General features: G+C 41.7%; 1 protein-coding gene across 1 annotated transcript in view; it reads right to left on the bottom strand.

The window, feature by feature from the left end:
* Positions 1–22,238, bottom strand: part of Urm1 (Ubiquitin-related modifier 1) — a 74,086-nt gene that overhangs the window by 36,281 nt on the left and 15,567 nt on the right. The gene's annotated exons all lie outside the window — the stretch shown is intronic.

The raw sequence follows: 22,238 nt of genomic DNA, 5'->3' as shown, positions 1-22,238 counted from the left end.
CCCGTCCTCCTGCCATTCCCCTCGCTCCCCCTGCGCGCAGTTTAACCCCCCGGCTCACCCACGACTAATCTCTGACCGTATCAACCGCACAGAAATCCAACGCTGTACACTCGAACGTACAGACGTGGAGATAACAAACCAAGGCATGACACAAATAACACCCTTGGTAATCGTTCCAATGAAGTCATTTGATTTGTCATTTTTTTTTCTGAAGGCTTTTTTTAACCCCCCACGGACTGGGGGAAATAACACTCGAGAGTGGAGGGATTTTTTTTCTGTCGACCTAGGGCTCACGTAAAATGCTTTCACTTTACGACTGATTGGATGGTATTTTCTTTGGATACCACCGGGGGTTTGTACATGAATTATTCTTTTACCTGTTGCTGCTGTTACGGAGCAACGACGGGATTAAACCCCCCCAAATCCCCCGGCCTCGTGCGACTCTCTCTCTCTCTCTCTCTCTGGGCCACAAACACAGACAAGAGACGAGTTATTGTTGAAGAGGACCCAGGGGAAGACACAACCAGCGTTACCATTTTTGTTTCTATCTGTGGGTGGCTTTGTTTATTTATTTTTAGGGTTATAACTGGCGCCGGGATTCGGACACATGATTTTTGATGCCCTGTTGGTGGAACTTTATTTATTATATGCTCGTAAAATGAATTTTTTAGGGGGATGAAGTATGCAGGGGTATAAAGCAACAGCAGTTGGGCGGAGAATTGGCGTCATCTGGCGAAGAATGTTGAGAGCAGTTTTGGAATTAGTGAGTGGGTAATCAAAGCGGGGTAAAGTTTGTTTAATAGAGAAGGAAGGTAACTCCGGAGGTCAATCACTCCGGCTCCTTCCACGAAGGGAAATTCGTTAGACAAATTGTAGTACTGGTACTTCAATACTTACAATTCCGTAGATATAAACCCCCTCAGCATCATCATTTGAACTCATTAACCCCACATCGGGCCCCTCAATCGAAATAATCCTAATCTCGGTAAATTACGGACAGTGTTTGAATTTCGAAATCACCGCAAAATCCAAACGAGGGGTAATTATCGCCATGCACACCGACCCCCGATCAATTTCAATACATAATTACGCATAATTAATCAAAGAACTGAAGTGAATGAAATGGAATATACGTGTTAATTATGCAGCGAGACTACAGCATCGAATTCAGAATGAAATAGTCTCAAGAGACATGGTCAACGCGCCCAAATGAGTAGTAAAGGGGTGAGGGGTGGGGAAGGGTGGGTATAGTTCAGCGGTTCTCTCGTTTATTTATGCGTGCGAATCAATGCATGGGTGTGTGTTGGTCGTAGCCGTTATTGGGAAACAGTTGGTGGCACCAACGTGAGGGGATGTATGGGTCCATACCGAGAGGCACTGGCGAAACGAAATATATTGGCAAGTGGAATGGGACGATGGCTGGTTTGTGTAAGGGGGTGGCCAGGAGAATGGGGTGAAGTGAGGGCGGGGGAGGGGTGAGGTTGGCGAAGGGAATGGTCGATGGTGGCGCGACTCTCGCTGGGCCCGATATGTCGCACAAATCACCCCGGTGTCAGGCTGCCGTGACCACCGTTGCCGGCCCCTCTCGTGTATAACTTCCAACCCCTGTATCTTCCCCCCCTCTCGCTCACTCCCACTGCCTCTCGCACTCTTCATGCCCACTTGTCCACACCGGTACTTGCGAAACGTACCACACGGCTTTTAATTATCGTATTAATAACGTAATGTCTTTGATCATTCGATTTAACTGCGATGTGATTCGATTAATATTTCACGGTTGTCGTTGGGGATTTTTTTTAGTGGCGGATTTCCGATGGAGTCGAAGGGGCAATTGAATCGTGGGTGAATGGAGAATATTGTATTTTTACGGGTGAATAGAAAAATAATTGGGGGGAGGAGTTGTTGGTGAATAAATGCATCATTTTTGGGGAAAATTCGATACCGAGAATGGAATTCCGGCAGCTGTGGAGAATATGGGCTGGCACTCGACAATGAAGTTCGAGTGGTGCTAGAGAAGTTGTATGGGTATTGATTCACTTTGTGTTCATGCAGATTTTCAGTTCAATTGGTGTATGTGGGGAGTTGGAAATATTCAGAATAATTGTTCCGCGTGGTAGTGATTCTCGGAACTAAATACTTTTGTTTATTGGGAAGCCACTTCAAGGGTACATCGTCAATTACATAGCATGAACTGCTCGGAAAAATATGTATTTTCAACTCGTTCCAAGTAAATTCTCCTCAATATTTAAAATGAATTTTCGACGTATGGGAAATATAAGAATGAAAAATTAAAATGGATGAAACAGATGACCTACATTTTACTAATGAAAAAATACACGAAGAGAAGCCCCGTTTCAATTGAAAAAAAAATTGAATTAAATGTCTCTCGGATGGGAATACATTGTTACTCCAATCGTTGACTAATAAAAAATCAATTTCCCCACAGAATGGAATTTTCCCTTTATTGTTGGAATTTTCAAACCGGCAGTGGAGATAGAGCCCATCGGCCTCATAGACGTATCTATAAAATGGTTGAAATATAGAATATATACGTTTTTTAATACATTTTTAGATATAATATGTCGTATCGAGGAGACACTCCTGCGAAAATGCTCCCCCGAGGTATATGTATGTTCCGGATAGACATCCTCGATTTTTATTGCACGAAGAGTATTAGACTCACCCCCTCCCCGTGCTCCCCCTTGGCCACTTGGATCCAAAGAGCACACATACTCTCTCTTACCTTATACTTTTCCACTTATTATATCTCCTGGCAGATATACTCGTCGTATGCGCCTTATTCCATCTAAACCTCCAGTTTTATCTAGATCCCTCTTTCACCCTCCGCCACCCTCTCCACTCCTCAGTCCGCTTATTCTTTTTTTCATTCCCATAAAAACGATAACCTTAAACCTCTTTTCCGTACAAATTTACGACGGATTCTGAACGCTTTTTTGGGAAACGATTCGCGACACCACTCGAAATTGCATTGAGTCATTTTTCACCCGTGACAACCAATTTTTGGCTTCGGTAGGGATGGCGGGAAGGAAAAGGGGACATTTCTTCTCTTTTACATCTACCTTTTTATGCATTTTTTTTTATTTTGAATGAAATTTGTTGCAAGCTCGTGTACACCATCAGAAAAAACTGCAGATTTCATGACGAGTGAGAAAAGTAACGAGACGGAGCAAAACCCTCGGGTTGACACTGAAAATTTCATTGAGTAGTGCCTGCACTACTGTATTAAACAAATTCAAATATCCAATTTGAATTAACATTATAACTAACAATATCAGACGGAGAAAATCTACTCTAGTAAATAGATTAAGCGAAACAATTGGATTTTTTTTTATTTGAATGGACTATCATCCCTCCACTTCCCCTTTTATTATCCGTAATAATTCCTGACAATTATTTGCAATGGCATTCACTCGATGATTACTAAAATTAATTAAATTCTGTTGAATGTACATTGTTTCGACATTGATTCCAACCGATCCACTGTCCCATATTAATTTTACGTCACATCAATTGCAATTCCAAAAATTCCACTCCACAATAGCATATATATATATACTTGTAAATTTGCATTTTTTAATATTTTTATTCATGACACCCATCATTGACACACATTCACGTCGACGATGAATTCATTTGTTCTGGAGCCATTTGCCTGGCATATTGATTATCACGGGTTTTCATTGAAAATACTACGTACAATAAAACGTTGCGCAATCCGTGAATATAAAGAGGATGAGGGGTGGGTGGGGGTGAATAGTGTATATAGAATACGATAGAGTGGTGAAACAGGGGAGTTTGCGGCGAGAGAGGGGACAGTGGAGTAGGGAGAGCTAAAAACGATTGTCGATGCAGACCATCATTTTGGGATATACATACGTGAGTACACTTGAATGAACGAACATAAACGACTCACTCCCGATAAAGTGGGAAAATAATAACTGGTTTTCAAATCGACGTATTTCCGACGTACTTCTCTGGTACTCATTGATTGTACAACTGACACTTTTGTCGTCGACAAAAACAAGGAAACACGAACAATGGGATAATACTGCAAACGAGTGGAGTGCATAGAATTCCAGGTGAAAGAGACAGTCTTTCTCCCCTCTCTCACCATATTTTCAAAATAAATAAAGGAAAAAAGAGCAGCGTTGATAATTAATTCAAGTGCCTTCTTTCATCATCTTTCTTTTCATCCTGAAATGTTCGCTGGGGAGAAAATGAGAAATATGAGATATAAAAATTGCGGTGAGTGCAAAAGTCGTCTCGAGACCCTTGGAAAATGTAGGCGGAGAGGATACGAGTTAGAGGCCGGAATAGCAAGGATGAACAAAGAACGATGATGAATCGGGTCTTGATGATGGCAAAAAACTATGAGTGCTACTCTCCCTTCTCCTAGCTTTATAGCCCTAAAGAGAAAGAGTGAGAGCCCCCAATGAGTCTCTCAGCGTTGGAAAAACGGAGGGAGGAGAAGGGCCATAAAAACGAAAAAGTTAGACTTCATTAGGAACAAAGTGGCGGCTTCATCCTCCAACAGGGCGGTAATTTCAACGTCATTCTCCCCCTCCTCACCCCTTTCATTCTTCTCGAACTAAGGTGGCAGGGGTATAACTACCCCACTCGCCGATTACAAGCTGTGATTCATACGGTAGCACTCGCGCTCAATTGATCTTCAGAATTTCACTGGCGAATGAAAATAGAAAATAATGCTGGCAAAATTTTTCACAAGTTTTTTCAACAAATATTTTTCTCTTTCATTCGTGTTCGAGGAAAGGAAAAAGTTGTGAAAAGGGGGAATTTAAATATCACTCGCGGAAAACAATTTAATTTTTGCACTGAGAGAGAGAGAGCTTTTGATAAGCATTTCCTCAATTTCTACCAGCTTTTTCATAATAAATTTGCCTCACTTTTCTCTCACTTCGTCCCAGAAATTTTTCCCGTTTTTTTTCTTCCAACTCTGAGAGGTTTTATTCGACAAAACAGGCGAATGAGAGGGAGCTGGAAGGGTGCAAGGAGGATGGAGCCTTTGCGTTTAAGCGTCGCTTTTCAATTATAAAGTATTTTCCCAGCCAGAAGACCTGCACGTGAAAACACTTTCTTTTCTTTCATTCTTCTATACGTTTTTTTTTTTTTTATTCACTTCAACATTTATTTTTCCTCCATTTATTTTTTCATTCCCTGAAAATCCAGCAGATCAAGCCATCATCTCAAATCGTAACTTCACTTCCGATTGTGGCATTGGACCGCAAAACTCGGCCCACAGAAAATCGAGTAGTTTCGAATCGATCCGACACTTCCTCCGCCCATCGAGAACCGAGTTCTCCACCTATTCTTTCCCTCAGCACCACCATTTGACTTCTCTCTACCAACCACGGTCATTGGTTGGGGGCAACCCTGTCGACGTTCCACAATCGGTAGAAACGGTCTCACCCTCGTTATCGAGAATGTCGTGACGAATCCGAGCGGAATCCCGAGGTCGAGGAGAAGCCGAAAGACAGAGTAAAGGAGGTGGACAGTGATGGAAGTAGAGAGTACATCCGCCCGAGACTTGTCGACTTTCGTGCAAAATCACTGGCAAATCCTTCAATCGATCGATTCTCATATCAGGAACGACTATACAGAGGGACAAGCGGTGACACGCGATTATTCCGTTCGAGTTGAACCCAGTGGCATTACGTGTTGCTCCGGGCTATAATGTGAGAATATTTTGTGTGACTCTCGCTCCTGGAAAAACCCGGAGAGTCAGTGAAGAGAGAAAAATTGTAAAAAATTGGGCGATGGGGGTGGGAGTTTAATTTCTTTTCCACGACGTCTACAGACATCCTTCAAACTGTCTTCTCGATGTAACGACATAAGCCAACACGTTCTCAAGCACGTATTCAGACACAGTAACAATCGATGGTGTCACGTCACATCGTTAAAAGTGGAGAAAAATCAAATAAAAAATTATCTCCAACATCTTACACTCTTCCCTCCCTCCCCGATCCTCTCTATCGCCATTTTTTTCAACACAAATTCACGTCTGTATCATCTTTTACCCCAATGTATTTCTCTCTCTCTGTATCGAGTGCGACTGTAGCTATTACATTTGTGGTATCGGGAATTCCCAGGAGTCATCAGGCATCAGAGATAAATTCTATAAAGATACTGAAACAAAATTGATTGAGTGACATGACGGTTACCTGTACATACCGTGAAATGGAGGGGAGAGAGCCAAGGTAAATCTAGCCACGATGAAAAAAAAAATATACACATATTGGTATCCACTGTGGTGGTTGATGAAAGTTGGGTTTTGTCTGTTCATTTGGGAAAATAACGAAGTTACATTTCGAAGCGGCTAACCGAATCACCCAATCATCAAATCTCCCTCTGCTCGGTAGAGCCCTCATTCCTCGACACTCTTGATCCCAACCATGCGAGTATACCTATCACTCCTGAGGCTATTTCGCCACCCATTTCGTCCCTCGGTATCCAATTCACGCGAACCTCGCTATTTTGCCATCGGCAGTGGGCGTATTAGCATAAACGAAAAGCCTCGCTGGTGGCTTGTTATGGAGGAAAATTAGAGTCTGCAGAATGTCACGATATGTTTGGTTATGAATTTCATTACATTATAATCTTATGAGCGAGGGGCGAGATAAACAGATGAGAGGTGTAATTTTCCGGGGAATTAGTAGGGGAAAATATTTTTCGAATAATAATTGAGGGATTTGTGAGAGGCATTTCAACGATACATTTTGTCAACTGCGGCTGAAAAATCTTTCCTCGTTCCGTGTAAAGCAGCTCCATGAATAAATTTCATTATGATCAAAGTCAAAGTTAACCCATTGAACAGGGTAAGTGAGGAAATGTACCGGTGTGGAAAACGTAGGAGAACAGAAGTCAAAGAGAATTAGAATTTAGTGAGACGAAATCCGTCCAGTCGGATTCAAACGCATCTTCTGGGAATATGTCATAAAATCCCATTGCATTTGACGGTGATTTGTTTAACGAATTTATTTCATTTGTAAATATGAAATTCTCCGTATGAAATTCGATTTTTCCCCTCACCCGCACCGCCCCTTTATTCCTACGCACATCTGCACCCCTGAATACCCCTTCACTCTGTTTTCCTTCACACTATGAATGATGCTTCCGCTGTACCACATCCCTGAAATAGAAACGCGCAAAGAAATGTTGTTTCACCATAACTGCACCCCCATCACATTTCAAATTACATTCAATCCAACCACCGTAAACTTGCCAAGAATTATGATCGATAAACCGTGAATATGATTGTATTCATAAAACACAGTTTGATAACCCCTAAGCAATGAAGTAGCGGACGAGCCCTCTGTGTACTTGCATATCCTCGAAGAAGATTGCACCGCATCTTGAAAGCTATATCCAGGGTGAACGAAGCCCCGGTGAATCTGCAATTTTGCGGTTGCCCAAGACCACAATACCAGAGTGAGTCGATACAACTGGCAAGTACTCGACATGTACGCCCACACGTACGTATAAACTACTTCACATGAATGGTGAAAGTCTGGTATAAGAGAGGGGTTTGGTGAGTACCTGGAGAAGTGCTGCGAGCGCAGCCAAGGGACCATCCACGAAGTAGGCTAAGTACTTTGTTATATGCCAAGACCTATGGCTGGTTATAAGCTTCATGCATGGCTTGAGTAATCTGGCTGACCAAACACTGGAAACTTGAGATTAATTAAATTAAGATTTTCCCCCCGAAGTCGTTGGGGAAAAAACCTTGATATTTTTCCCTGAATTTTTCCCTTATCTTACGCTTATATCGACAATGTGAATTGAACAATTTCAGGAGAAAATAAAGGCGAATTGCAGTGCTGGAGGGGTGGAGAATATACTAAATGTAAAAGAAACGAAAAACACAGGGGGAGGGAGTACGTTGGAGCGTTGAGAACAAATCTGAAGGTCCTCGGGTATCGTTGTGTCAGGCTATGATTGTCCAAACGCAATTCTTGTCTCCTAGATATGATATCAAGAATTGTGTGGGGACATCAGCGCTTGGGGCACGAAGCAACACCAGCGGGGAAAAAGGAAAAATCTGAAAATGATAAAAACCAACAAACGGAAACTTTTCATCTAGACAAGTACCAGTGCTTTAGCATTGTCATGTATTTCTTGTTATTTAAATTCCATTTGGGAAATAACTTTTTAATGAGGAAACTCAGGCGGAAATTTCTCTACTCCATTGACACATGAACATTAAATCTCTGTCTCTCCCTTGTTTTCACTGTATTTTCTCGGTTGTTATCGCCTTTGAATTATGATTACTATTATTGCTGTTGTCGATGATGAGGAAGGTGCGAGACGGGTGGGACAGAGACACGGAAACGGGGAATACGGACGAGTATCAAAAGGAAACTCCATTGCAATGAGAATTGCACGAGTGAAAACAACAACACACCTCTCATTTCTGCCTCGTGATTGCTGATGTGAAGGTGATATTTTTTTTTTTCACAACTTTTTCCAGCAGATGGAAATGAATAAAAATTACTGAAATTGCTTTTGCATATTTGTCGGGATAAAAAGAACCCAGTGAATTCCGTCCCGACGTAATTAATGCAATTGTGACATTGAATGCCGCTTAATTTTCATTTTCATTTTCCGGAGAGGAGTGGGAAGTAGTTCGTTGGTGAAAGAACGCAACTTCACACTCCGGAAAGTCATTTTTAGAAATCAAATTTCGTCGCTGAAAATACGAAATCTTTATCAGATTTAGTTTGATCGCACGAATTCAGTTCTTTTTACTGTTCCCCTCTCTCTCTCTCTCGTCTTCATGAATCAAGTTCAATTCTATTCGTCTTTAAAAGAAAAAGTTCGTGAACGGAATATGACGGGAAGGAAATACCGTGGATGTGTCGCCCCATCCGCACGTGTGTCGGGGTGTGTCGATGTACCGGAGGAGTCCGATAAACGTGAGGGTTGAAGGGGATGAAAAAAAAGAGAAACGCTCGGACGTGGGAATATCCGGTGCAACCACCATACCGTGGAGCAGAGTTTACCGAGAAGGTCTTCGAATAGCTACATCAGCACCTAACCGTTTCCAGACCAGGCCTGAAAGCGAATCAGAACCCATTCTACTGTCTGCCCCTATGTGCCACTCCTCTCCTTTTTTTCCAGTCTTCTGATCTTCATCGTAAAGAGGGAATCCGTGGCTGGGGGTGTGATGTAGATCAAAAATAAAACGCTGAAAATGTATGTAAAATGGTCTGGAGTATAATGTCATTAAAACATGTAAAATTCTGAGGGAATGACAGCAATTAATAACAATAAATTTTGTATAAAAACAATAAATTCCTGCAACTGGTTGAAAAATGATAAGCGAACATATACATAAAAACGCTCGAGAACATAATGTTCATAACTAAGGAAACAAATCTTCCAGAGAACACCCGTAAAATACATTTTCAATTTTTCTTTCCCAGCGATAAAAAATGAGAATAAAAAGCAATGAAAATAGATTGCTCGCCCTATTTACACAGCTAAATCCCATGTACCCATCCGTAAGGTAAATGATCATGAGTTACTGACTCGACAGGAATATTGGCTGCTGATACAGAGTAAGGGCGCTTCCACAACCTCCCTCTAATGATCTCCCATCGTACAAAATTGATATTCCATCAAAGAACTTGAGCCCTCCTACCACCCCGATTAAATTATCATCAATCCATATTTACAAGCATCCCCATAATTCACAAGTACTTCCACGACCTTGTCACCGCATACATTCCCCAGCCCCCACCCCCTTCGCCCTAAAAATGAAGAAAAATCGAAATCACTACGGCTCCACCCCAGAAAAAATTCCCTTACAAAAATATTTTCTGATACCCCTGATCTTCACGTTATCACAGCCCCGACGAGGATCTCGATAAAATGCATAACTCCTGGTCACGACTAGCAGCCTGTCAAGGGTGTGCAAAGTGGTAGCCCAGGGATGTGATGTATTTTACCCTCACTCTGTCTAGGCACTCCCGTTGTTCTCCCAACCGCAGCAAAATAAGGGGTAAAAGACGAGCGAGAAAAAAAAAACATCCCCAAAGAAAGAACAACCACTGGCATATCCCGAAACGACGTGTGCACCTACATTATGCATCCCTGAATTTCACCCCGTATAATGCACTTATTACTTATGCTGATACCACTGGGGGGTGGCAAGGAGTCGTGGGGGAGAGGGAGGTAATAAATACACGAGCTCCTGAAGAAAAATACCTCCTTGAGAATGGCAGCCGTGGTGGAACGCAAAAGTGACAAGCACTAACAAAGAAAAAACTCCATGATAAAGGAGCCACGGTGGTGGGGAAGTTGGTAGATTTGTCGCACGGATTTTCCAGGTGATTCGTTGTGGCGAACGGTTTACGAGGCGTTCGTGACATTCGCCATTTCTCTCATGTCCTTGACTCGTTTTTTTTTATTACATATACTGCCCCTTTTTTGCTCTCTCCTCGCTCCCCCGTATCTTAGTTTGGGGTTATCTCGACACCCGGAGAAACATCAAATAGGTGGATCCGACCCGATGACATCCCCTATTCTATTAACCCTCCTCCCGTTCCCCGGTTCACGTGGAAAAGCAAATTCTCAGCACATGAGACAGTCAAATGTCAAGCGGTGGAGAAAAAGCCTTCAACGATTATCGTGTCTTGAGAATGGTATGCGGTATTGAGGTAGCAAGTAAGGAGTGCATCCTTAACTGGTGAAGCTGTATAAGCCCAGGGGGTACAATCCTCTGGCTTCTACTCCTCACCACTTGTGCTTCCAACATTACTTCCGTTAGTACTACGACCAGCCATTCTGCACTTTGACTGGATATCTCAAGTACTTTGAACGAGGTTGGATTGTGGAGCGTATATGAAGGGAATATAAGCATCCTGGGTGTGTCTCGAGATTGCAACTATTTTCCGACCTTTATTGCCAATTACTCCATATATTGCCCTCTCCCCACCCACCTCTCCCTCCCAAGGATATCATAAACATTCGTCTAAATATTTAATCTATTTTTTTTCCATTCACTCTCGTCTTTTATTAAAGAAAAATTCCAGTCTCTCGGGTTATGCTGAGATATTCTTGAAATAATGCACATAAATTCTTTCATAAATGACAATTACATTCTCAAGAAGAACACTCAGTATCAAGGGGATTCAATTAGCTCAAGCCCATCCTGGCGACAAGACAGAATGATATATATCTATACTGTTTCTATTAAGAAAGAGCATTGTAACGCAAATGAGTTAAAATTTGTTGAAATTAAAGTGGATGGGAAATAACGAAAGAGCAATAGTTGAGAGTCGCGAAAGTGTTACGCGTCGTTTAGTCAAATATTTAGCAATGTAATGTGATATTACGTATCTGTGATGGGGTACCTGGGCAATCTGCTAATTGAACTCGTCGTCGGGGGTTAGCTATCCGAAAATTTTAAATTAATCTAATTAGCCGTTCAATTACCATGGAGAGGGAGAGAGGGCAGTTGCCCTCTCTGCACACGGCTTGGTGAGGGGCGAGTGGGTGGCGGGGGGTAGGGGGCTGATAGAGGGGGAGAGAAGAGGGCCACCCACCACGATGAGATTACGCTAATCGTATTATACAGGCTGGTACAATTAGTGGCCAACCCTGTGCACTCTACACTCGGACGTGCCGAACGTGAGTGTTACGGCTTTCCTTCTAACCGTATTCCTATCTTTGTCGATTCCGTTATGGAATTTATAACCTGATCCACCCCCAGCCCCTCACCATCGCATATACACATCTACACCTCCGCATGACCCCCCGATGATATCCGAAGATCTGCATCGTTAGCCGATTCATTTGCTTTTGAATTCCAATTATTCGGGGCACATTCGGCTGCACAAATAGAATTGCTGAAGGTTACGGTCTCCCTTAATTCAGGGGAATGTTAAATGTTTGGGAAAAAATATAAATGCAGATTGATGAAGTGGACATTTGAAGTAATTGGGGGATTTCGTATTTTTAGGGAATGTACGCCGAATTTAATTTCCGATGAATGAGAATCGGGATGGGTAATTATCTTGTGGATTGACTTTCTATTTTTGAAGGGTAAACGGTCCACTTAGTCGGGTGGAGAAAAATATTCAGTGAAGGTTATGGAGCGGTACAGTTTGCTGGAAGGTTACCGATTGATCAGGAAAAAATTATTGAACGTTGAATAATAATGGTCCTCAGCCTCTCACAAATTCTACTAGAATCGTATTGGCTTATGGAGGTAAAAATGCTGAAAGCTCCTATGACCCCCACAACCTCATGTATAATAAGCAAATTTAATCGCTAATATCGTTTAAAATTTAACGGCGAAATTAGTTTGAATTTTACCTATGACTTTAATCACATTAATTAATATAACGCGGTGAGTTCATTCGATTCTCATGATTGCGTTTTCCACGGAAAAAGGGATGTTGCTCTTCACAAATAAAAAATTATACTCAGGGAATCAGAATCGAAAATATAATTCACTATTGATCGAGAATGAGGGCAAAGTGAGAGGAAAATAACTCAGATTTGTGTCAATATTTTTTCCACTTTGCTGAGAATATTGAAACATGAATTTAAGGGAACGTCGAGAGTAAATAGAGGACTGAGTTATGTTTTCATAGATCCTTGAGGAGAGTGTTTTTTTTTCTCCCTGGAAACGATTTTTACCATTTTTCTTTCTCCTCTTATCGCTCATTTCTCGTTGATCCTCCACACTGCACTGACGCTTCCAGGATAGCCATGAGGTAAGAAGCTTCGGTAAATCACAGCCGACCAATCGCCCTCTCGGGCGAACCTGGTAAAGTAGAAAAAGGGTATAGAATGTTGGAGTAGAGGATGGCTAACGCCGGAAGGGCCAACCGGGATAAGAGAATTATTCGAGTCACCCAGAGCGATATTTCAGAACGACGAGCTCAGACCGCACGGATGACCGGATCTATATCCTTCCAACATCGATTTCTGGGTTTTACTATCCATCCCCTTCCCCCCCTCTCTCTCCCTCCTCCCCTTTACCATCATTCTCCCTCTCTTCTGGGGTCTTACATAATAATTCACCATTGCCGGAGAAAAAAAAATTTATAAGACAAATAATGCGAATGATGGCGGAGGGGAGAAAAATATAAGAGGGAAGAAAAAAAAGATAAGCTTATCCACTTTCATGCGGAAGAGAAAGGTGGTGGAAGGTCAGAGTGCAGAGCACATGCCGTTTATACAGAAAAGTAATAGTGAAACGGGGGCAGAAGGAGAGGGGTGGAGACAACAGTATTGCTTGGCCAGCGGCTATTCGCCAGAAGTTTAAGGAAGAACGAAAAAACGCACACATGCGGCGAATGTTCGTAGGGGAAATACGGGGGAGGGGGAGGAGGAGGAGGAGAGGACGATTACGTGTGTCGGGTTCCAAAACAACTGGATATAATCTCCCGTCGTTGGTAACCGAGCGAGAGTAAAGCAAGACATGGGGAGAAAAAAAGATTAAAAAAATACGGTAAAAAGGTCACGATGAATGTTACGAAATATAGAATTATGTGAGAATGTTAGAAGTAATCATGTCCCTCATGTCATTCCTTTTGGATGTATCAAAATACTGCGGGGAATATTTTTTTTATTATGATCATAGTCTTGAGCGAATGCCCAACCCTTCGACCCAGCTTTCAGAGGGAGATATTTTAATTGGAGTCGGCGAGTCGGAATATTTTCCGCAATTTTAATTTTTATTTAATACTATTGGTTAGATTCACAATAAAAATACTCCACATTTTTTTAGTCCTGACATTTTATCTTTCCAATAACCTGGTAACATCCTCACCCATCCGAGTGCACTTAAATACGCACAAGAGTGAAACATAATTTTCTTCATTTTTCCTGACTATCGTGATTGTGCTCTCAAGTTTTATCTGAACGGGCGGGAAGGGGGTGTAGCCAGGTGTCGAGACACGGACTGGTAAGCGATATAGATTGTCAAAGTTCGTCGAAACTGTTGGCCGCAGAAGCTTCCCCCGTTATACACTGAGAGTTTCTCGGTGTACGACGCACAGCGGAATGGTTGAGAGGGCATGGGGATAACTTTCGCCAGACTTTGCAGGACTACTCCACCCCTCATTCTACCTCGTTTCAAGATATCGCTGTATTACGCGGGCACCACGCCGCATCCTTGGAATATAGCAACGAAAAACCAGGCTGAATATCCGAGAGCCCCTTATGAAGCCATCGATACAACCCCCAGAGATCAAATATTCCAAGTTTGAAGAGTTTCAATGGAAAAAGAAACGAGTAAACCCCATAAACATTTTTTTCCCGGTAACAATAAAATTTTATTCACAGTTCACTCTGGAACCTACGAAGGATGAATTACATTACATTTTTATTATTGTTTCGTAATAATCATACGATAGAATTTTTCGTCTTCAATTTTCCAACTCTGTCATCTAAATTATTTATTCAATCAAAGGAGAACGATAGAAATAGAATTATCCTGTTGTAAAAATTTTCCATCCCCATTCTTGATTATTGCATTGCAGTTCTGTTTATGCCAATCTATTTATTATATCAGAAGGAATCGGATTTACGAGCACTAGTGGACGAGTTTTCTTTACAATTTCCCTTTGTGGGTAAATTAAATTAAGTTTATTGGATTCTACCTCCTTGTGGTATATAAATTGTGAAGACAGTTTTTGTCATTTACAAATGAAGAGATATTGACCTTAAATAATAAAACAAGCATTTATACTTTTCTTACCGGATCAATATAATGTGATTCCTGCATTATTCGGAAAAGTTTTTTTCATTTTCCTGAGGCTCCAACTAAGAATAACTTTTTCAGTTGATGGACTCATTGTTGTGCTCGTTGTTGTCTCATATTGATCAAACTGTTATATATTTTTTTTTTTCGATATCTGTACTCTAACCATGCAAGGCCTGAATACAGGTACTCAGCTTGGTATCGACAGGACCGTTCACTTTTTGATATTATTCTATACCCTCCCCCCAGCTAATAGAGACAATTGCATCCCTCACGAAAGCAAATAAAAACGAACTAAATAAATATGAAAAATTGTCCTGAATACGTGGAGTAATTTTTCTACTGAGGTAGTACCACCAACAGGCTGATGACAATGATAAAATTGATAAAGGTATATAATAGCAAATACGAAATGCATAAAATTAAATCAGTCCAATTGTGAAGACAAGCGTAAAAAAGAGATAAAATAGAATAGTAGAAATGGATGCAGCGATGGGTGAGAGGCGGCCGTTCAGTAGTTAAAGTTATGCCTTGAAAAATAAAAATGATAAATCATAAAGAAAATTGCCGACAATAGAGCGGCAATTGCTATCAATTGGCTGCATCGTTTACAGCTCCGATAGAACGCATCGTAAGATCCCATCGTGATACATATCTTTGAGAAAATTTTCATTCTAACGATCGATAAATCCATTCACATTTCCAGTTCACCCATAAGATTTATCAAAATTCATCGCCTTCACTCTCAGCTGAACTAGCACGACACATAACAATACACGTAAAAGGTCACAAAACTGTACAAAACCAATTCGATATCCTTCCAATCTGCGAGAAATCCTACGACAAAGCGAATGGAATTACCAGAAACGTCGCAACGTTGAACCGAGATTCCGACTATCGTTGGCTTGACAAAAGCGATAAAAATACCCATAAAAAGTCGCTAAATTCACGTTACACCGAGCTACCCATATCCAACGACCTCTGCGTCATGGGAAATGTTTTTTATGGGCTAACAGGAAATGCTGAATGACGCTGCATTATCCTCCCCCTCTTCACCCCTCTCATCTTGTATTTTTGATTCACCATCAAGCGTCGCATTATCAACAAAAAGTAGATTTAATAATCCATGTAACATTTGTTTCTCGAGCAATATGACACCAGCGTCACTCCGGTTCGTTTATTACATTTTTTTTTTCGCTCTCCATGGGTCTCCCCATATTTGAGAACATCTTCACCTCGTATTTTTCGATGGATAGATGTTTTCTCGGGATCTAATAAAGAAACTTGGGACACATCGAGAAGAGGAGTCTCGAGTTCTCGTGCGCTCCATTCTTAGTGGTCAATGGCTAGGTCTAAACGCAGCGGGGGAATAAAGAGAAACAGCTTTTAGATTCAACGGAAACATCAAACCAAACACTTCAAAAGAATGGGTAGAGATAAAGGAGAAAATTCTTCTCTCGGAAAGAAGAAAAAATATGAGAAATCTATCGGAGCTTGTATTATGCGGGGCATTAATATATCTTTTGTCGAGGTTGAGTACAGCTTTTGAAATTGGTGGATCAATCGGGGAGAAATTTTAGATGGGTAATCGGAAGTGAGTAGCTGAAAGGGTGGAAATCGCCCGAGTTCTGCACAACCTGGTATCTCAGTACAGTAGCTGTGGTCCCACTATGAAGGTACCATTACTACTCACCTTGTTCACAGGGCATCCCAGTAGAAAGGCTGATTTATCGCTGTGGTAAACGTCCCGGCCCAACTCCATACAAACTCCCCTCTCCAATACCTTTCAAAACTAGTGACCCATTTCCTAACATTTCGCGCAACATCTCATCCGGAAGGTTTTCGACCAGTAGTTTAATAAATTTAAAACGTAGGGTTTTTTTTTATCCGTTTCTCCTCCATTTTCTGGAGTGGCAAAATTTGCCGGATGTGAGCTGCCTCATGTTTTGCCACTGTGTGTCTGGAATAAATGGATTCGAAGGGCCCGTAAACTACGATCATAATTCGTCGCTCACTTTTCAATCTAAATCCGATATTAGATATTTAAACCCACATCGACGTTTACCGGAAAACACACCGGAAATACCGATGAAATATGTCAGGTGGAAATAGAAAAAGAAATGAATTTCTTGATGACTTCTACGACGAGAAAATTGCAAGAATTTCGATGCGTTGACGACGCTCCTGGTGGTGGAAAATACTGGAGTCCCAGGAATGGAGCAGTAAAACTCCCCCCATTCGAATTTACATTCACCTACTGGTTACCCTGTATTTTCTTAACTTCTCCGCGTTCTCATGCCGCCCCGAGAAAATTTCAACCTCAGCAAATGCGCAAATAATTTCCCTGATAAATATTTCACGATTTGGAATAACGAAATATGGGAAAAAATTGAAAATACCACCGAGTAATCTCCGACCATGACATTTTCCTTTAACACCCAGCGCCATAAACTCCATAGAAAACACCAGAAAACGGGAGAAAGTATAATCCAGAGACATTTTGCGAGAAATGGGAGAAAACTAGTGCGTTGATGAATAGCTGTAAAGCAAGCGCACAATTCCCTTGACTTTTTACTTGACGCTTATTACCACCAACAAGTCGATTAAGGTAGGAAAAAGCCCGTACTTTTCCAGCCATCCAGTGAAATCGTTTCCAAAGAGAAAGCAAAAAAAAACCGAAATACTCACGTCCGTATAAATAAAGAGATAAAACTTTTGGTGAAAAGTGGGGGCGGCTGGGGTGGAAAATAAAAAAGTTGATAGCGGGATGGAGAGCAGACAAATAGAGACGAATGCTGGTACGTTGGTGCATATATTTTACATATATCCGTCAGTTTCCAGGGCTGGATAGCAGGATATTTTGCAACGGAGAAGAGTCAGTGGCGCGCCTGGAATGATACATGTCCACGATGCGTGTAAGTACGCGCACACGAAAGAGCTTTTGCGAATCGTTGTCTCACTTTTTCTCACCATTTCCCCGTACCCCTCCATCACTATTTTATTTCCACCCATCATCGCACCAGTTTCACCCACTTTTTATTCATGGGTCTGTTGTGTTTTATGTCCATGCCACATATTTAGTGGCTTCGCCTCGGTGTTTCTCTCTGGCAATTCGCGGTTCCGATGTCATCCATATTCACCACTGACATTTCTTTACTTCACCCGGGTGTTTATGCATAGGGAGAGGAGTTGGCAGAAGAATAGAGGGAAGATGGAGTTAATGAAGAGAAATGTCAGTGACGTGTGACTTTCGCACGTGCGACAACGGGGTTTAACCCACCACCCGCTGCGATGAAAGACGTGAAACAAAAAGGTGAATAAAATAAAAGGGGGAGAATTACCTGGTGATGTCATGTTTCACCGGAGGGGGAGGGGGAATTGTCAACGGGAAATCCGCTCCTTCGGGACTCGTTGTTTTTCGGAAAATATACGAAAATATCTCGTTAATTACCGCGACTCTCGTGGTTTTAGTGACGCAGTTGCATGCGGTGAAATGAGGATAATTGGCCGGTGTCCTTATTACGATTTTTTCCCTTTCGCTCGACAACACCAAGTTAAATTGAAATTTTTACCTTTGAATTTATGGTGATGATGAAAAAGGGGTACAGTAAATTGATGAACAATTGTCGAAATTGAATATCGTTAGTCTGATGAAATGACAACACGAAATGCGAAAATGGTGAGTGAAAAAAGTAGATTCTGTCGCCCTCTTGGTAAGAAGTTTTGCGCTGATATTGAATATCCTTGGACCATCAATCATCCAGGGTACCAATATCCAAAAGTATTGCCTTATACTTGTTCGTACAGTGCATACCGATTTATAGGCACTGCCTTTTACCCCTTTTTCTTCTTCCCCCATGGCTCACCCACACTGTGCCACAGTCAGTGACGAGCTCACCTCATCGTCTTGCCCACCTGACGTTTGTAAGTCAACTGACACATTCACAGAGGAAAAAGTCTTGCTGAGTTCATTCGGTTGTTACCGAGGATACCCGTGGGGTATGGTAAATTCTCCCTTCAATACTCACTCGAGGAATTGAGATGGTGATGTGAAGACATTTTTATCGAGGGATGAAACTTGATAAATTGCTTTTCATCAGAACAAATAATTCAATATCAGTAACTATATTTTCACCAACTGCAGGGGGTGCGCGGTAATTTATGATGAGAAAAAAAAGTGAAATGTGTGATTTGAAATATTGTCAATCGGCCAAACGAGTTTTTCCTTCGATATTTTCATTCCCTAGTTTTTTTTCCTCTATTCACTCGGAAAGAAAAATATCCAGATCTTTTTGGACTGAGTGACAAAAGTTCCCACGAGCTTTGGACAATGTTACGGCACGTTCATTTCGCTGGATAAAGGAAGACCACTTGGAGTACTGTGGGAAAAATGCGTTGGTGAGGATGTATTTGAGAAAGCGACGAAGAAGAATCGCTAACCAACTGGAGGACACACTTGGATACTGAATTCCAGGGCGAATTGTTTTTTCTCTCGCACATGTCTCAATGTATGGGATCCCCTGTGGAGCCATTAGGTGGACTAGTCGAGTCCTGAAAACATCCTGGCCCCCTTTTTTTATTTCTCCTCACTGAGAGAAAAAAATTGAGGAGAATGGAAAAAAAGGACAACGGACACTGAGAATATCAGACTTTTTTGGTCCTTTTCTGATCAACTTGGCCAAGATATCTGGAGCTCATTTGTCACTTTCAGGAGGGGATCCAGAGCACTGGTAATATCAAGGAGACGAGTATGAATTTGTCCTCGAGCATTTCTGAAAATTAATTGGACGATATTTTAGTTCAATTAAACTAAAACGTTTCGCATTAATAAATTGCCCTGGATAAACTTGAAGTCGAGGGAGGGGGAGGAGGAGGATCATGCGTGTCCGAACTCGTGGTGGATATCAATGAAGAGGGGAGGATTGCTTAGGAGCGAGAGCCTTCTGTTTGATACGAGTGATATTAAGCTCAACCAGAGATAAGACAGGTGGATAAACTCAGGGATTATATCGACCCCGAACCATTATCCCCCCACAGCCATCACCCAACGTACCCACTTCAACTTATGCTTGAGATACTTAGAACAGCTTAATACAATATTGATTAACTTTGTAATGAATTAATTTATTGATTTTCAAAGACGACTCAATTCCTTTACCTCTCTCCCTAATTTTTTTCATCCCCTTACACTCACAATTCTCAGTCATTTTCTCGTGAAATCGCAAGGCCCTGGATGAACTCGTTAACTCGAGTATGTACCCAAGGAATTTCGAGGGAAAATTAGAGACTCTTCCAGGCAACGTTTTACCCCGGCTTCCTTCTGTTATGTAAGAACGATTCTGTAGTGCGATAAGAGGAAAGTTGAGCCAGGTGGAGGTACACTTGTACTTACGAAATTCTAAAACATGAAAATTGCTTAATCACCTCTTTCATTCGAGATTTCGTCATTTTTCAAGAGCAATTCACGACGTTTCATTAAAAATGTCTCTCGGTGTAGTACGTTATATTGTCATTCAAATTATCCGCAACTCCGGCCACATATTACGATCAAATTATCAATTAGTAAGGATTGAAACAAAAAATTATCATACAGATGATTCACACTATTTCCGTTTTCCGAGATTGTGCAGTGATCAAAATGGTTCACGAGAGTTTCTGCAGCGAAATGCACTCAGATAATGATTAATTATCATTACTACGACTCTACAAATAACGAGACAGCCTGAAATTGCTCGCAAACCCGTGTTTTTACGACGTAGATATGAAAATCAGAGACAATTTACAGTGGCAATTGCCAAGGGAATTAGCATGGGCTATGAAAAGAAATACAACCAAGAGAGGCACAAATTACGACGCAAAAAATTGTTGGTATTTTGTTGGGACAGAGAAAAAAAGAATGCAGAGGGAAGAGGAAGCAGCAAAAAGTCGCCGAGACTCATGAGTCTTGGTGTTTCTTAAGGCATACCAGCGATACTTTTGCCGAGAACGTCGTCTGAGGTGAGCCAGAAGCCAACTCTTAAAGAGCAAAAGTAGTGGTTTGGGGTTGTAAATGGTGGTAAAGAGGACCGCGCAATTTGTATGTACAGTAAGCCTCTGTAATTGCCGGAGGTCCTTACACCTATCTACCCTCTCGAAACGTCTACCGACGCCTCGATTTACATATTATAATTTATAGACGAAAGATAGGGGAATCATCGGTACCAGGGGGAGCCCCTGAGGACTCTCAACTCGCAAAGTCTCGGGAATTCCAATTTTTTTTTCCATCTTCTCAGCTTTGGCCACGTTTTTTTTTGCACGTCTTGAGAACACTTAATTTGGACTTTCACGAGTCACTTTGTCATCTTTCATCGGATATAATCGTGAGTATAATTCTCAGCTGTCTCAGACCTCACGTATCCCGGAGATGATGGTGTGATACACTTTACAATTCAATTTCAAATTTAAATATTTGTTTTTGCTGATGCTGGGGGATGATGAGAGATAGCTGGTATATTTTGATTTGATCGCTTTGTTGTCCGGTAATTGGGCAACAACAGCTCATCTCTTAACTCTGGTGCATCAGCTTTGAGTGATCGTTTTCAATGCAACTGGTTGCCATACGAGCTTTACATCACGTGAGACAAGGCGGGCGAAAATGGGTCTTTTGAGGATAATGTCAAGTGTCGATAGCTTGTCGAGTTGTCGAGCAAACAAGCGACAATTTTCGTCGTTAGAGGATATTGAGAGGGTGTAGTTATGTATAGAGAGGATCACAGTTATCAACAAAATGGTCTATCCATCTTCATCTCCCAGAGGAAACTCCGAAAAGTTACTCGATGGTTTTGAGAATTTTTCCCCCGAGTGACCGTTTCCGCACCAGACCCCCGACGACATGGACCTAGAACAAAATAACTAAAATCAAATATTTAGAAAAAAAAGAAACGCTAAAACGAACACAAGACGAGCGAAGAAGGCGAATGAAAGAGTCGTCTGGCTTGGACTCGGAAGAATCGATATTTCCCGGAGCAATGACGAAGGTATATTGGAATCGTATCGGTAAACAGTTCGCAGTTTGTCGGCTGATTGGGGCACACAGAGGATGGGGCCAGGATCGCAGTGTCGCCGTGCACAAAGAGTAACCGTTTTCCTCCCATCCAACTCTCCACCGAACAATTCAAGAGCCCTCACTGCCTCCACCTAACTCGCCCACAATTCTCTATCCAAGACACTTTTTATTTTTCCCGGAACGAAAGAAACGAATTCTATGCTATTTCGTCCAACAGATGCCTCGGTGAAAATTAGAATTCACCGAATGCTTTTCTTATGCCACGAGGAAATGAATACTTTGACGCCTTTCTTCACTCCACTCTTTTCCTCATTCACTGGAATCTCTTTCAGTCAGCGAATTTGTATTTTCCTTTAATCAATGCACGAAAGAGGTAATAATTCATTTCTTAATCTTCCTCTTGATTTTCTCCACCTCCTCGTTTCCATTATCTCCCAA

Source organism: Diachasmimorpha longicaudata, chromosome 11 (genome assembly GCF_034640455.1).
Source record: "Diachasmimorpha longicaudata isolate KC_UGA_2023 chromosome 11, iyDiaLong2, whole genome shotgun sequence".
Lineage (NCBI taxonomy): Eukaryota > Metazoa > Arthropoda > Insecta > Hymenoptera > Braconidae > Diachasmimorpha > Diachasmimorpha longicaudata.
This window is presented reverse-complemented; position numbering and strand designations above follow the sequence as displayed.